Raw genomic sequence first — 15339 nt, 5'->3', positions numbered from 1 at the left:
AATCTTCAAGGTCACCAAGTCCAGTTGTCAACCCAGCACCACCTCCACGTTCACCACTAAACCCCAGGGGCCACATCCACAGGGTTTTGAGCACTGGCAGGAATGGTGGCTCCATCATTGCCTTGGGTAGCCCTTTCCAAAGCTTTAAACCCTTTCCATGAAGAAAGATTCTCTAAAATCCAACCTGAGCCCACCCTGGCCCAGCCTGAGGCCGTTCCCTCTCCTTCTGTCCCTGTTCCCTGGCAGCAGAGCCCGATCCCCTGGCTGTCCCCTCCTGGCAGGGACTTGTGCAGAGCCAGAAGGTCCCTCCTGAGCCTCCTTTTCTCCAGGCTGAGCCCCTTTCCCAGCTCCCTCAGCCCCTCCTGGTGCTCCAGCCCCTTCCCAACTCCGTTCCCATCTCTGGACTCTCTCATCCCCTCAAGTTCTCTCTCCTCGCGAACCGCCCAACACGGAACACAGCACTCGAGGAGGGGCTGCTATTTCTTTTTCCTGTGAAATAAAACTGAAACAAATCTCTGATTTTTGAGAAGGCACCTTCCAGCAGAGGCCGAGTGGGAATGTTTGTGTTCCATGCCATCCATCACGGTGGGAGCAGCTCCTCGGGCTGGCCAGAAGGAGCTGTCAGGGCCGGCGCGCTGGGCGCGTTGGGAGCCGTGCTGGCACCGCTCCCTCTGCACGGGGAATTTCTGCTCTGACAATTTTTGGCTCCTTTAGGTTCCTCCAGAGCTGCACGGAATATGTAATGCCCTGCACCGGGCTGACAGGGAACTTGGGTGCAGATTGCAAGGAGAGATGCTCTCCCTGCATCACTTTGTTTTGTGCTGCTCCGAAAGAATTTTCCTTGTTCCTGCAGCTCCTGTAAAGCCAGAAGAGCTCTCTCTGTATTTTCTTCCTGAATGCCTTTCTCTCTTCTTCTTACAACTATAAAAGCAGCTTTTCATGCTCCAAATCAGAGATAAATGAAAATCGAAATGGAAATCCTTCCACAGGGCTAATCAAATTGTGGCACAGGAAGCAGCCTTCAGCCAGTGCATTTTTGAGAGCTATTTTTATACTACATTTTTATTTTGTCACTCCATATGGGAAGTCAAACCCATATGGTTTAGGAGAATGGAAGGTTGTGCTTTTATAGTGATCTTGTAAACTATCCCAGCTCAGCTTTGTCTTTAAACTCGTGTTTAAATCCAATTGTCTGAGGTGGGACTGGAGCACATCAGCTGCTCCTGAGGTTGTACCAGCACAATTCCCTCCTGAGGTGTAAAACTATTCTACATCTGTTAAACCAGTCTCCAGTTAACTCAGCTCTTCTTAGTTACAACTTTTCTCATTCTTACACCTTCCATTTCTCCTTTTTTCAATTTCTTCATCTCTTCTCCAGTGTCCTGGTGCCCTGCTGGATGTGTTTTGTCCACTGCCAGCCAGGATGCAAAGCTGAGCATCCACAGCCATCCCTCTCCTGCTCTTCACAGTAGATGCTGCTGTCTTCCAAATATCCAGATTAAAGTTATTTTGAGGAATAACACTTTATTCTGCCCACAACACCTTGGCAAATTCTGAGCATGCTGATAAAGCAATAATTGGCTAGAAAAGGTATTTTCCTTCTGTCACCACAAAGATATAAAATTGGGAATGTATCCCCAGTGTTCATCCACCAGAATATCCACTTTATTCATGTTAAAAGCTTTTTGTGATACTGAACCAAAACTTATGTGTCTTTTAAGGAATTTTGTGGCATGGTTAAAAACACCAGCAGGAAGTTTCTAACGTGGTAAATTTCAGAGGATCATTTTATGAGTTTTTCAATTGTAATCTTGGAGTCCCTTCCCTTTGCAGTTTTTCAAAAGGTGGAATTAAATAAACCCAAATGACAGGAAGATGAAGCTGGATGCTTTTTCAGGTGAAATGGTGAGAAGAGGCTCAGAAACGTGGGTGATTTGGTTTAGTGGATATGGTGGAACTGTGTCCAAGGTTGGAATGGATGATCTTGGAGGTCTTTTCCAAACTTAGTGATTTTGTGATTCTGTTGTGTGAATTACAGAGGCTCAGGGTGGCAGACACTCCATGGAGCTGCTCTGACTTAGGGAAAAGTCATTTTCTACATTGGTTTTGATTCCAGAGCTGTATTTAACCTCAGTGTAGAAGCAGAGCTAAAGAAAGAGCAGGGCATTGGCAGTTAATATTTTTATGCCTTTTTATTTTTTTTCCTTAGGAAACAATTCTCCCTCTTTGAGAGGATAAAGTGCAATGGGAATAGGACTGCTCAGTGGAGAATTCCTCGTGGCAGAAGGATGGGCAGCATGGAGATTTCTGAGGTGGTTTGGATGTCACTTCCATCAAGTAGAAGGAATGTTTTGCTAAAACTGTTTATCAAAACTGAAACCTCATGGATTATTTTGTTGAAAAAGTCAAAAAACAACCACTGTTTTTTTTCCCTAGGGCAGGGATTTTGTGTTAGAGAAGAAAATGAGAAAACAACCAGGCCCCAAAAGAGGGGAAAAGGGAAAACCTGAGATTAGAGCAGAGAGAAGGCATGGAAATATGTAAGAGAAATTTGTTGAAGACCTAATTGTATCCAAAATCCACAATTGCTTTGAAATCCAAGGAACTACTGTCACATTATTTGTTCAGAGAGGCTCTACAGTCAGAAAATTCCCATCACTTGTATCCCACTTTCAGAATTACAGGCTATTCCATTCTGAAATCCCAAAAGACAGGTAAAACACCTGGATTTATGACACTTGGGAATATTGGAATTGCACACAAGTAGCTGGGTTTTCCCAGGAATGTTGTCCTGGGATATTTGAGTAACACAAGCTCTGGCAGAGGTGCTGGGGGTGTGATGTGGGCACAGGAGCACTGTGAGTTCATGATGTCACCGCTCTTCCTGGACATCCCTTGGCACTTTGGAGCTGGGTAAATCCAGCCAGGAACCTGCCAGTGCCTTCAGCAGGGCTGGAATTCCATCCCAGAGTGTCAGGGGCTGGTGACATGGAGTGATGTCAGGTCACTGATGTGGAACTGGAAAGATTCCTTGTCACATCACTGATCCCATCAGGTTGCCAAATTTCACTTGGGATTTTTTACCAAGTTTCCATTGCAAATGTATGATAACATGTTTAGTCATTATCCTTAAAAAAAAGTAAAGAAATAATTTCTTTAAGAGATGGGTGATCTGTAGAAGACATTTGTGTAATTTTGCATTCTAAATGTGATTTATATTTATAAATAAATTTGCATAAAAACTCCAGCTCTTGATGTCATAGTTCTATTCTATCTTTAATTCAGATGCTCAAAAAATGTAAATTATTTTTACAGCTAAATAAAAGCCATACAAAGCTGCCAGGAGAGAATAATGAGATACACATTGTGCCATGCAGCCATGATAAATCCAGCAGCACCATGGTTACAGCCAAAATGGGAAGACATCAGATACATGGAGGCCCTGATATTGTGCAGGGAATATCAGCACACAGAGATCCTTTTGATTTTGCAGACTAATCTGACCTGGGAGAAACTCATGACATGGGTTAGTAAGGGAAAATATTTACCTGCAAGATAAACATGCCCCAAAAATGAGGAGGAACAGCTGATTTAGATGGCAGGGGTTTATTATATTTAGTATATTATTTATACAGTGTATTTATCAGCCATATTTGGACCAGGCTCTGCATATATGCAAAATAAAGATACCGGAATTCTTGTAACACAGTTTGCAAATGATTGGTGGGGGATTGCTAATGATGTACAGGCTTATAAAATCTGGTTTGGCTGTGAGGATGGCACCAGGGAGGAGGGATAATGGGATCCCTCAGTCTTTGGGACCCTTGGTCACTAAAAAACTCCAAATGCCACAGATCTGGGTTAACCAACAGAATAAAACCAGGTCCCCCCATCAGCAATTAACTCAAACATGAGGAGATAATAATCCCAAATGAGGGTGTGAGAAACCTTAGCTGAGGGTAGTCATAGAAGGGTAAATAAAAGGTGCAGAGAAGGCCCAGCTTCCTCTCCTGATGAAGAGATTTATGGAATAAATTACCTGGATTTTCAAGAGGACAAACTTTGCATTCTATGATTCACTGTGGCTGAAGCAGGTAGATCTCATTGTTCTCTGGTTTTATCTCATCTCTGACTGTCTCCCAGTAAAACTGGGATTTTTTTTTGCTGCCTGTTTGCTGCTGGATATGTCTAAATCCACCCTGTTCTTCAAAGCTTGTGTAAAATGCACTAAAGCTGATTTTCACAGCACTGCTGACCTGTTTGCTGAGTTATGGTGGTCTTGCTTTAATTAAGCTCAGTGTTAGGTCAAACAGGGTTAATATTAAACTTGCTATTAAGGTCAAGCACTCCAAGAGATGATTTTGGAGGTCTTTTCCAGCCCAAATGATTCCAGATTTCTAAGAGTGGCTCTCCAGGAGCTGGGTGGCTGCTCCAAGGCCCTTTGCAGGAGAGCAGGAGTGATGAAGGGATGTGTCCAGTGTTTCTAGATGAGTGACCACATGGAATTCTTGGAGGAAGCAGCTGTGACAGGCTCTCCTGGAGAGCCTAAATTTTGCAGAATGTTTGTTCTAGAGCTGTCACTTTCCAATTTTATTTTGTGGTGAAGCATGTATAGCATGTGGGTTTGGGATCTGCTGCTTCTCCCTTTTGGTTTCCTCTTCCACATCAAAAAAGTAGCACTGGTTTTGTGCTAAGTTTTAAACTGGCACCAGCCAGGCCCCTGTGTGGTTCTGAGCACCTTTTTGAGAAGATGCTGAGCTGTTCAAGCCCCGTGGAGCCACAGCACCCTGCAGGAGAAATCCCTGTGGTGCTCCCAGGCGTGGGGGCAGCAGTGGCAGTGGATGGGGACACCAAGAACTGCCATCAAACCCAGAGCTTTGCTCTGCTGAATCGAGCAGGGGATGGTTTGGGCATCCCAGAGAGCCAGGCCAGCCCTGTTGGCCCCCAAGGACCACTCCTGTGGCTCAATTGAGGCAGCACCTCAGTGCTTTAACTGGGTGGGATCAGCACAAACATCCCTGAATGTCAAGCTCTCCTCTGTGCCTGTTTTCTAAAGCTAATGACCTGCAGGCATTAAAAACCCAGTTCTGGGCTTTGGAGATGCTGAGGCATCTTGTTTGTAAAGGTGAATGTCTTCACCTTAAAATAAAATGTCTTCACTTCCAAGATGTTGGAGCATGGGACAGCAGAGTGCTGTAAACTTCATGCCCTTGGAAGTTTTAAGCTATATTAAAATGTCTATAACTTTCAGAAAAAAAAAGAGCAAAATAATGCTGCTTAGAAATATTTAAAAACAAAAAAATCATGCTCAGCAGACAGCTCTTATGACAAGGTTCTGCCCAGAGTGAATTTTTATGCTTGAGTTATAAACCCTTGAAAAATGGGGATCCTAATACAAAAGCTGACACAGCTTTAACTAAAGCAGCTCTAGTAAGTGCTGCTATAATTATTTGCTCATTAATTACAAATTTTGCAAGACATGAGAGTAACACAAATTGGAAAATAGGAATAATTATCAGTAATAACGCCACAGAAGCTGGACACATTGAAAGTATCTTCCTCTTTAAATTTAATAATAGCAAGACAGCTAGAAAACTAATAAGAAATACATAATTGAAAATTAACCTTGCAAATCTGCTGTTAATAAACCATGGTACTCTTGCACTACAATAATTTTACACAGCCCTTAATTTGCATTTGAAGTGTTATTCCAGGTAATACTTTGTGCCTTCACAACAATTAATGTTTCTTTGAATTAAAACAAAAACAGCAAGGTTGGATTTGGGATAGCTGGGGAGGAGGGAAGGGTGTATCCTGTATTTTTTAGCAGCTCGGAGCTGGGATGGCTGGAAATCAAACGTACAATGGGGATTTTTGTGCTGAGACGCCTCAATGCTGTTTTGTTGTTGTTGAATTCGGGCATTGTGGCGTTTCGTGCTTTCATCCTCCCCTTGTGTAATCCTCCAGTTGTGCTCCCGGATCACTTGCACTTTCTCATCCTCCGAGGTGTGAGCCTGGAGTGCCTGGGGATGATTTAAACACCCAGGGCACGGGGAGAGCGTGGTCCTTGAGCTCCCCTGCTGCAGCACAGGCCTGGCAGTGGTTTTCATGGATCTGATGGGGGCACTGGGATTTGCTGGGCAGGGAAAGTCGGTGCAGCCTCTGGATCAGTGAAAGGAGCTGCTGGCACCTCGTGCCTGCCTTTTTTTTCCCCACTCAAAGGGAAGTGGCACTTCCTTATGAATGTTTTATATCTGCTAGCAATTGACAAAAGCCTCCAAAAATCTTAAATCAATCAATTTGCATGTAAAGATGAAGAGAATTGTTTACTCAAAACGCAGACTGAGTCAACTGCTCTTGCTAAGTATCTCCCACTCATAAAATAAACCTGATATATATCTCTGCCTGCACAGAAAACTCAGAGCCAAGAAGTGTTTAATAATTTTGGAGCTCATATCTAGCGAGCTCTGAGTGCTCAGCTGAAAGAAAGGATAGATTCTAGGAAAAAAATCATGCCTGACAGCAGACTTGTGTTATATTGCAATACTAATGGCAGTGGAGGCATAGTCAGGCACTCAAAGTTGTGTATGACCAAGCAGCCTTAAAAAAAATAAAATAAAAATAGAAAAAATAACCCAGGGACCTCCAGTGTTTGGCACCAGAGCGGAGGAACATTGTACACAAACAATTGGGTTAAGAGTGTGCACTCCAAACAGGGTTTCTGCACAATTCCAAACTCCATCAAGGGCTGCATGTAAAATGTTGGCTTCTTTGTGCAAACCCACAAATCCTGGGGAAAAGGCCACGCAGGGTCAGCAATTCAGCTGTTTGCCTGCTCACTTTATGTAAGAGGTTAGCAGCAGTGTGCTTTTTGTCCCAAGCCAGCAATAGCAGGAACAGCTTGTTTCTGAAAGGGCTGGGGCTCCCCTCGTAGTGCTGGAGAAGGGGTCCCGAAATAAACCTTGGATGGGGATAGTCTTTGATTTGACCTCTTCTCCATTATTTGGATTTGTGTGTTTGACTCCCGTCGCTCCCCTCAGCCTGTAAAGCTCAAACAGCACCAGCACAGGTATTTTCCTTCATTTCAATGTGTTTCAGGGAGTTTCAAAAACATGGCAACGTGGGAAAAGAAGGAATTTGGGGTGCCAGAGCCCTTACCCCGGAGGAGCTGGAGGGGTTGGATGGAAAGCAAACCTTCCATCTGCTCACAGCCTCTGGGTGATGTCCCAGCATCATCCCAGGCCTCAGTGGCTTCAGCCCAGGGAGGGAGAGGATTTCACATTTGGAATCAGGTACATAGTAAAAAACAGAGAAATGAAAAACTTTTTTACAGTCTCTTCTGCTTTGGGGTAAAGATCTTTGAGCAGTGGAGTAGAACTTATTTTAGGGGTGTGAGGCCTGGCACAGGGTGCCCAGAGAAGCTGTGGCCATTCCTGGATCCCTGGAAGTGTCCAAGGCCAGGCTGGATGGGGCTTGGAGCACCTGGGATAGGGGAAGGTGTCCCTGCCATGGCAGGGGGTGGATTTCTTGGTATTTAAGATCCCTTCCAACCCAAACCATCCTGTGATTCCATGATTTGTGTGAACTCAGTGTGACCAAGCTTAAACTTGCTGATGTGAAGGAGATTTCACTTGATCCATCAGGACTTGGAAATGGAAGAGAGCAAGGATGGGAGTGCTCAGCTTTACCCTGCTCAGGGTTTAACCACTACATTTGTGAATGTAAGAATTGATGGTAAGAGCTGACCAGGGGAGGGCTGTAGAAGGCTGGGTGAATAAATCTGCACTTCAATGTGTCTGTAGGTCCTTCTGAGAGTTCCATGCAAGCCCAGAGGGGGTTTTGGGGCTGTGCTGGATTTGGTGTGTGAGCTCAGAACTCAGCCACCCCACGGCCCATCTTTGGCAGAGGCAGCCTCGAGAGCCACACGGATGAAGTGGAGCAGGGAATGGGCAGCCACAGAGCCAAGCCTGGGGAAAAGGAGATGGAAAACACCCTCTCCTTCTGAAAACCAGCAGGCTGGGGGAGAAATGTGCCTCTAATGCAGCTCCTGAAGCTGCCTCTGCCAGTGAATCCCAATCAGTATTCTGTTCATCCCTGCTTTCTCAAGGAAAGACATAAAGGAGCAGCGTAGCCAAAAGGAAGCTATTTTTAGAAGATGGAGAGATGATTTCTTCCCCCCCACACCCCCCAAACCATTCTGCTGTTATTTATGTTGCGTGGTTCTTGAGTTATTTATTTCAGTGGGAGTTGATGCAAAGTGGGATGGGGTTTAATGTGTGGAGGGATGGTGAAATCCATCCTACAGCTGTCCTTGCTATTTCAGGGCTGGCTTCAAAAGTCTTTCCAACCTGCAAATTGGAAGGTGGAGTTTTGGATGTGATCAAGGTGTTGCTGATGGCCAGGGGTGTGTTTTTTGTCCCCAGTCCCTCCAACTCCCAGTGCCCTGGCCATTCTCCTGTGGCTGGCACTGACCATTCTCCTGTGGCTGGCACTGCAATGCATTCTAACCTGGCACTTAAGCCACCCGTACGCATTTTTAAAACACTAAAAAGGATCATTCCAAGTGTGCTCCAAGGTAAAAATAAAAGATGTTAACACTTTTCATCGATCAAAGCTAATTTATGCAAACTGGGCTCTGCTGGCAACTGCAGCAAGGTATAAATGGTGACATCATGGAGCGTGAGCTCTGCCAACCTGGGTTAGTGCTGGAATGACAATGGAGTGATTTAGCTATTATGAGCTCACTTAATATTTCATACTTAAAGTGGAGCCTAACCTGCAGCTCAGGGTTATGTGAAGTGCACGTTGTGGAGTTGTCTCAGAACAGATTTTGACACAAACTTTGCAGTTAAGGGAGATGTTTGAGTGACACACATATTGCATATGCTGTTACTCTGCAAGGCTGGTGAAAATCCTTTTGGAAAGGAAAAACTTACTGGGGAATGTTTTCTATTTTCTATATATGTGTGCATGTACATAGACACATGCACACCAAAGGGTGGAAAATCTGGAATGTTGTCTTAAGCTTTCTGCTATGAAATCATCACAGGAGAAGAAAATCACTTGGATCATACAAATATAGCTGCAGTTTTTAAATCCCAAACCCTGTCACTCTCACAACAATGACAACAAAATACTGTAGATGTGATGGGTCATGAGTTTGAACTTTTAACACCGGTTTGAGATTCCAGACTCTTTTACAGAAACAGTGCTGAAAGTGACCTCCCATTCAGTGAGGGAAGTAATGCAGCTGGTCTGAAAAAACATCAAGTAAAGCACCAGGAAAAGAAAAGCTTGTTGTAGTTGATGCTTTGGCTCCCCAGGTTTTCAGCTGATGAGAGAGGATGTGTTTCTCTCCAAGCCTCAGTGGCAGCCCCTGCACTGGGGCTGGGAGCCTTCTCTTGCTTTGCTCATCTTGCTTTTTAAAAATTTATTATTAATTGTCAGAGAACTGGAATTACATTTGGAATAACTAGTTTTCCTGCTTAGTGCATGATGAGAAGAGACAGAATTTAGGCTGAGTGTGTTGATGAGGAACAACATCCTAGAGAATTGTGTCCAGGTTGTAGGACAGTGACAAAAGAGTGGGTGGAGACTGGAATTCTTGCAGTCAAAACCATGGGCAGGATGCTTTGAAATATTTGGGATAAGACACAGGGGCTGTAGGGGGGATAACTTGCTCACCTTGGCCACTGCAGCAGGAGGTTTGGAGAACTGAACCACGAGAAGGTTTTCATTTTTAGGTGGCTTTAGCCACTTTTCAGACCCTTTAAGGAACAGGAAGGAATTCTTTGGGATTATCCTAGGAATATGGTGATGCTTGAACCTGCAGTTCAAATCTAAGATTGGCAAAGATCCTTGATGACCTTAAGGACCGGTGTTGCTGCTCTTTTTTGGAGAGAACAAGGACAGAGTATCCCAGAAGAGACATGGCCAAGCCTTGAGCCTGCAAAGTGCCTCATTTCCTGGAAAATTCCTTTTTTACCCTCTAAGTCTGTCATGTTCATCAGGTTCTGTGTCACAAAGCCAGGTCTGGTTGCACATTGTTGGCCACCAGCAGCCTGTGTTTGAAAGCACATTTTGGGGGTTGCTCTGAATGTCTGAGGTGTTTCATAGTTAGGGAAGGTGTTAATGGTTTTTTTGCACCCAAATTTGAGGCTGTTTTGCAATATCTTCCACAGCAGTGAAATGATTGTGCCACTGCTATAAACACTTATCCAAAGCAATCATTATTAATTCAGATGTTTAAAATAGAATGACATAAGAAATATTCATCAGTATGATTCTTTAAGTTGAGTTAGAACAAGACAAAATGCAAATCCAGAACTGTAGGATTTTTAGTTTATTTAAATGCTACTTTAGGATCTTTTTCCTGCCCACAATGAATTTTCACTGTTCCTTACAGCTAATTGAAAATTTTATGGTTTTTCAATCAGAATTAGTTCAAGCCACTAGAAAACACCCTTTGTTCCTATATTGATAGGAACGCAGTATTCTCCTTTCTTCCTGTTTGGCCTCCTCTGCCCTGGATGCAATGGGAGTAAACACAGTGGAAGGATTTGTATTCCAACAAAGAAGAACAATTGCAGCAGTGTTTAAATTCACAAGGTTTGAGGATTGTAATTGGAGTTAACTTGAGAGTGGGGGGAGGAAATGTTTATCCCACTTCATTTTAGCGGCTCTCCCTTTGCCTCATCCCTGCTTATCACAGAGGGACAAACGTCTTTCCCTGTAACGGAAATAATTCCGATTCTATTCCAAAAAACAGCCTAGAAGCCATGGGATCCCAGGAACAGGCTTCTCCCTCTAGTGGCAGCAGAAAGGGAGATGCAGAACTCTTGGACCAGGTAGTTTCTTTTTTTTTTTTTTCTTCTCTCCTTTGGGAAATCATGAGGTAAAAGAGCTGCTGTTTATTTACAGCTTCAAAGAAATATGAATATGGCACAAAATGTCTGTAGCTGCCTCCTGGTTCTCTTTAGTCATTGAAATTATTTAGAACCAACACACCGAATGGTGTTTCTCTAATTTTTAAGACCTGAAGGCTCGAAGTACAACGGAGAAAACTTGAGAACCAGAAATTCTCTTTAGTTTGGTGTCCTGCTAATTCCTGGTGGCAGGACCAGGGAGCAGACACTGTACTTGGGAATAAGTGCTGGAATTAGCTCAGCATCCCTCCCTGCAATGCCTGGCACTGGACAGCCTGCAGAGAGGGAGGGATGGGGAACTGCCCTGGGGAGGGTTTGAATCATACTGCTGTGTTTGTTTGGCACATCAAATGTAAACCCACGTGCTCTCAAGGACTAAACTGGCCCTTGTGCCCCTGCAGGAAAAGAAATTTGTGTCTATAAGCAGGAGAGGCTGAACACCACCTGTAAATCCAACAATAAACACAGTGAATGCAAGAGGAGCTGTGGCTGCCTCTGGATCCATGGAAGTGTCCGAGGCCAGGATGGACAGGGCTTGGAGCAGCCTGGGACAGTGGAAGATTTCCCTGCTTGTGGCATAGGGTGGAATGGGATGAGTTGAAGGTCCTTTCCTACCCAAACAATCCTGGGATTCTGTGAAACCTACCTCTTCCATTCTATTTCTACTTTTTATCTCCTGATGGTGCTTTAACTACCCAAGAAGGGCATAAATCCACCAAAACTCATTTTAGATGGGCAGAAAGGTTGATCTGTGGAGGGACATTTGTCCCTGGTTGGCTTCTGATCTGTCATTGGTGTTTCAGTCCCCATGACTCAGTCCCTGCTTCTGCTGAGATTACACAAAGGAAAGCTGGAAAACCTTAAATTCGGGGGAATGTGTCCTTCAGGCTCCGGTGCTGAAAATAGTGTTGAGCCAAAGGATGTTCTGCTGTCAACAGAAAACACAAGACATCCTCATCCCCAGGGTGATTGGGGTGCAGCTCAGGCCCCCTTTGATGTGGGGCTGCAGAGGAGGTGCCTGCAGCTGATTTGGGGGTAGAACTTGTGTAAACTCCCATTTGTGCTTGGGAAGCTCCACCTGGCTCTGGGGGTGGAGAGCTCTGCCTTGGGAAGGCCTGAGGAGGAAAGTATGGCCAGAATCTGTAGTGACATTATCACATCCTTGGGACACAGGAAAGGCCAGGGAGGTCACATGGATTGGTCCAGGAACTGGAAAGTCTTCCATGAAGGAGGAACTTGGTGACTTCAGAGAGTGAAGTGCAAGCTCTGTTCCTTCCAGCTGGGATTGATAATTGTCAAGGCAGCCAAAATCCAGCTTCTTTCTTCAAAAGTTAGCGATATTTCTTGTGTCCTTTCTGAGAGCTGTTTCTCTGGGACCTGTTCCATGCTGGGATTCTCTGGGGAGAGGACATAGCACAGGAGGTCTGGCAGGGCTCTGAGGGATGGTGGTGGCTGCCTGGGCTCACCCAGGTTGGAAGACCTTGTCCAGGGTTGTGTTTTCCTGTCCCCAGACCCTCAGGACCAGCTCAGCTTGTTCTGGTGTTTGCCCAGGAGCCTTCCTCAGGCTGCCTGGGGAGGTCCTAAGGACAGAAAACTCTTTGGGATTTATTTCTTCCATGCTGCCTTCTGTGAGATGTTTTAAATTTTAGTTACTTTCCAAATCACAGAGCAATATTTTAGGTTTTTAGCACTGTCACTTCTTTAAGTAGCATCTTGTCCTGACTCTGGCAGATACCTGGGCTGATTTTCCAGGCTCTTGTTTCTTCCCTGGACCTGAAAACTGTTCTAATTTTATTTTACCTCCCTGTAAAGTTTCTTTTCATTTGCTGCCTTTGCTTTTCTTATCGCTTTTTATGCTCTCAACTTCATTATGCAATTGTTCCAACCCTGCTCTGTATTTGATGTTTTATAACTCGTGTCTGCCTTTTCTTCCACTGTTGATTACTTTTACATTTTGATGTTCCTTCACACTGGCTTTACAGGGGAAAAAAATAGAAAAAAAACAACGTGAACATTCCCAGTGCAATTACTGGGAGGTGGCACACACAACCCCCGGGCATACATTAATTTATCTTTGAACACTTTCTATTTCCTCTGTGTCCTTTCTCTCCCCAGCTTTATCATGTTGAATTTCACCCTGCACTTACTCTCCCAACTTTGCTCTGCTAAAATCTAATCTACTTGTTTTCTAACTTCTGGTTGAACATTAATCCTGGTGAAATCCTTAAGGGCTGAGCCCAGAGTCTCCCCCACACTCACATCCACTCATAATTGCAAGTGCAGGAGCCTTGCTCAGGAATTATTCCTTACAAAAAGCCACCTTCTTCCCAGACATTCTTCAGATTATGGAAAAAAATACGTGGTGGGACCCCCTGCACAGTAAAGGAATACTTTTTTCCCAGATCCCCAGGTGCTGCTCACATCCTCTCCCCCTCTCCAGATTTGTCTTTCCCCTTGACATGGTCTCAGCTGAACATTTCAGCATCTGCCTGATTTTGGGACGTGGGTCTTGAGTGCTGCAGTTCTGAAACTTCCATAAACTTCCATAAAAAAGAACCAACTTGGATTGCTAAGCAAAAAGTCTTCATGTTTATCAGCAGAAGTCTTGAAACACTCTGGATGAGCCCTGGACTTTTCTAGACCTGTAAAACCATTGTCAGGAAACTCCTGGAGGTTATTCCCATTAAAAGCACTTCTTTATACCCACATAAGTTCCCAATACACATAAAATTCTATCTGGGTAAAAACTTTGAGTGTGTTTGTTTTGTTCTTCCATATCTTTACCTAGTTCTTGTATTATATGTAATTAACACATTTAATACTGACTTTAATTGACCTCATCAATGTCATGGCTTATTAAGCTTTTTATAGTGTAATGTTCTTCTTTTTTGTCTCTATTGAATGATCACATACATTTATTTATCATAAATTGAGTGCATGTATTTTGGAAAATAAAATTGAAATGCCAAGTGCTTTTCAGAAATTCTTTCAAGCACAGTAAAAGAGATACCTGTGTGTAGTTAAATTTTTATAAAGTGCAACATGAAAACATGTCTTTACCTTCATTGCTTTTTCTGTCTTCCACCTACTGCCTTTTTTCCCAGAAAGGCAGCTGACAAAAATAAGGAGTATTTCTTGTGTTAAATGAAAACAACTTAAATCTCTTTTTATTTATTTGGTATTTAATCTCAAGTGGAAACTTGCAATCAGAACCTGTGCTTTCCGTTCGAACTGGAAAAGTATTCTTCACAAATAAGTGTTTGTTTGGAGGGGGAGAAAGCTCTAATTGTAACTCTTGGGTCTCACAATAAATATTTCTGTAGTGAATTTGAATTGATTAATCTGTCACTTTTTTCAGCAAAGTGCAAAATCAGATCAGCTCCCATCTTGCTTATTTACACGGTCAGCTTTAATTTGTCATCGGTTCTATTGAGTAGCAAAGCTTTTAGTGCAGAAGATACCTCTTCCACTTAATGGATAATCATTTAGTGGAATATAATTTAAAAGGATTTATCTGGTCTCTGTGCCATGGCTGTAACCTAACCCCAGCATGATAAACTTTCTCCAGGAGAAGGATTAGCATTTTCTGGTGGGTTTTCTTTGGGAATTGGTTCAGTTATTAGTTCAACATCCAGCTTGGCCAAAGTGCCCTGAGAGCTCCACTTGTAAAAGTATTTCTGGGTTTGGCTGCACTTTGCATTAGACCACTTTGTGTCAGGTGATTCAATAGGATTTGAATCCAAATCCCTGCCTTGTTTTATTTGGAAGATAAGAGCAAGAAATTCAAGGCAGAGGCCAAGAGAGTTGGAAAGGTTTTGTGTGAGACATGGGGCCGGGAGCTCTACCTGGAAAAAAGAGGGAATCCAAAATGAAAACAAGTTCTTGAGCAAGTTATGGGAAAAGATTGGACTGATGGTGATAAGAATTTTGACTTTTACTAAAGGTTGATGAGGGGAAGAGCAGGTTTTTCTCAGGAGCTGCTTTTCTAGGCACCAGAGCTCTATCCCCCCAGCCAGAGGGATGGGAATGTCAGCCCTCCCAGAGAAGCACCCTTAATTAGGGATGCAAGTTGCTGTAACTTTTTACACTCCTGGAATCTGAAATGATGAGGAATCCTGACTTTAATCCATTTTCTTTCTTCCCCAGTACTGAGCTCTGGCTCTCCTAGAAGGTGACAATGGTGGCACTGCAATGTTATAAACTCCAAAACCAGGACAATTCATCTTTGTGCCTCTCCAGCACAGGGCAGGTGCTCTGACAGGTGGAGTTTGCTTTAAGAAGTGAAGGTTTTTCCCAGGAAAATCTGCAGCAGGAGCAGAGGAGCACTCCTCTATAGGTCCAGGTGTGACATTTTTTTCAGGGAGTGTGTGAGGATATTTTTGGTGGTGTTTGGACTGATGTGCTGGGACTGTGA

General features: G+C 43.8%; 1 protein-coding gene and 1 long non-coding RNA gene across 2 annotated transcripts in view; both read left to right on the top strand.

Annotated features, from left to right (window-relative positions):
- LOC147650593 (uncharacterized) overlaps positions 1-3241 on the top strand; it is an 86787-nt gene extending 83546 nt beyond the window's left edge. Inside the window, exon 8 of the transcript XR_015276269.1 lies at positions 2210-3241. The gene's annotated coding sequence lies outside the window, so the exon portion shown is untranslated. The remainder of the gene's footprint in view (positions 1-2209) is intronic.
- A 7206-nt stretch (positions 3242-10447) lies between these two features.
- LOC147650592 (uncharacterized) lies at positions 10448-14252 on the top strand. The gene is made up of 2 exons (XR_015276275.1): positions 10448-10847; positions 11327-14252. It is a non-coding gene; the product is annotated as an uncharacterized LOC147650592 (long non-coding RNA).
- Positions 14253-15339: the final 1087 nt, after the last annotated feature.

This window comes from Cyanistes caeruleus, chromosome 14 (assembly GCF_971803275.1).
Source record: "Cyanistes caeruleus chromosome 14, bCyaCae1.hap1.1, whole genome shotgun sequence".
NCBI classification, from domain to species: Eukaryota; Metazoa; Chordata; class Aves; order Passeriformes; family Paridae; genus Cyanistes; species Cyanistes caeruleus.
The sequence above is the reverse complement of the archived record's forward strand: the minus strand, read 5'-3'. Positions and strand labels throughout refer to the sequence as shown.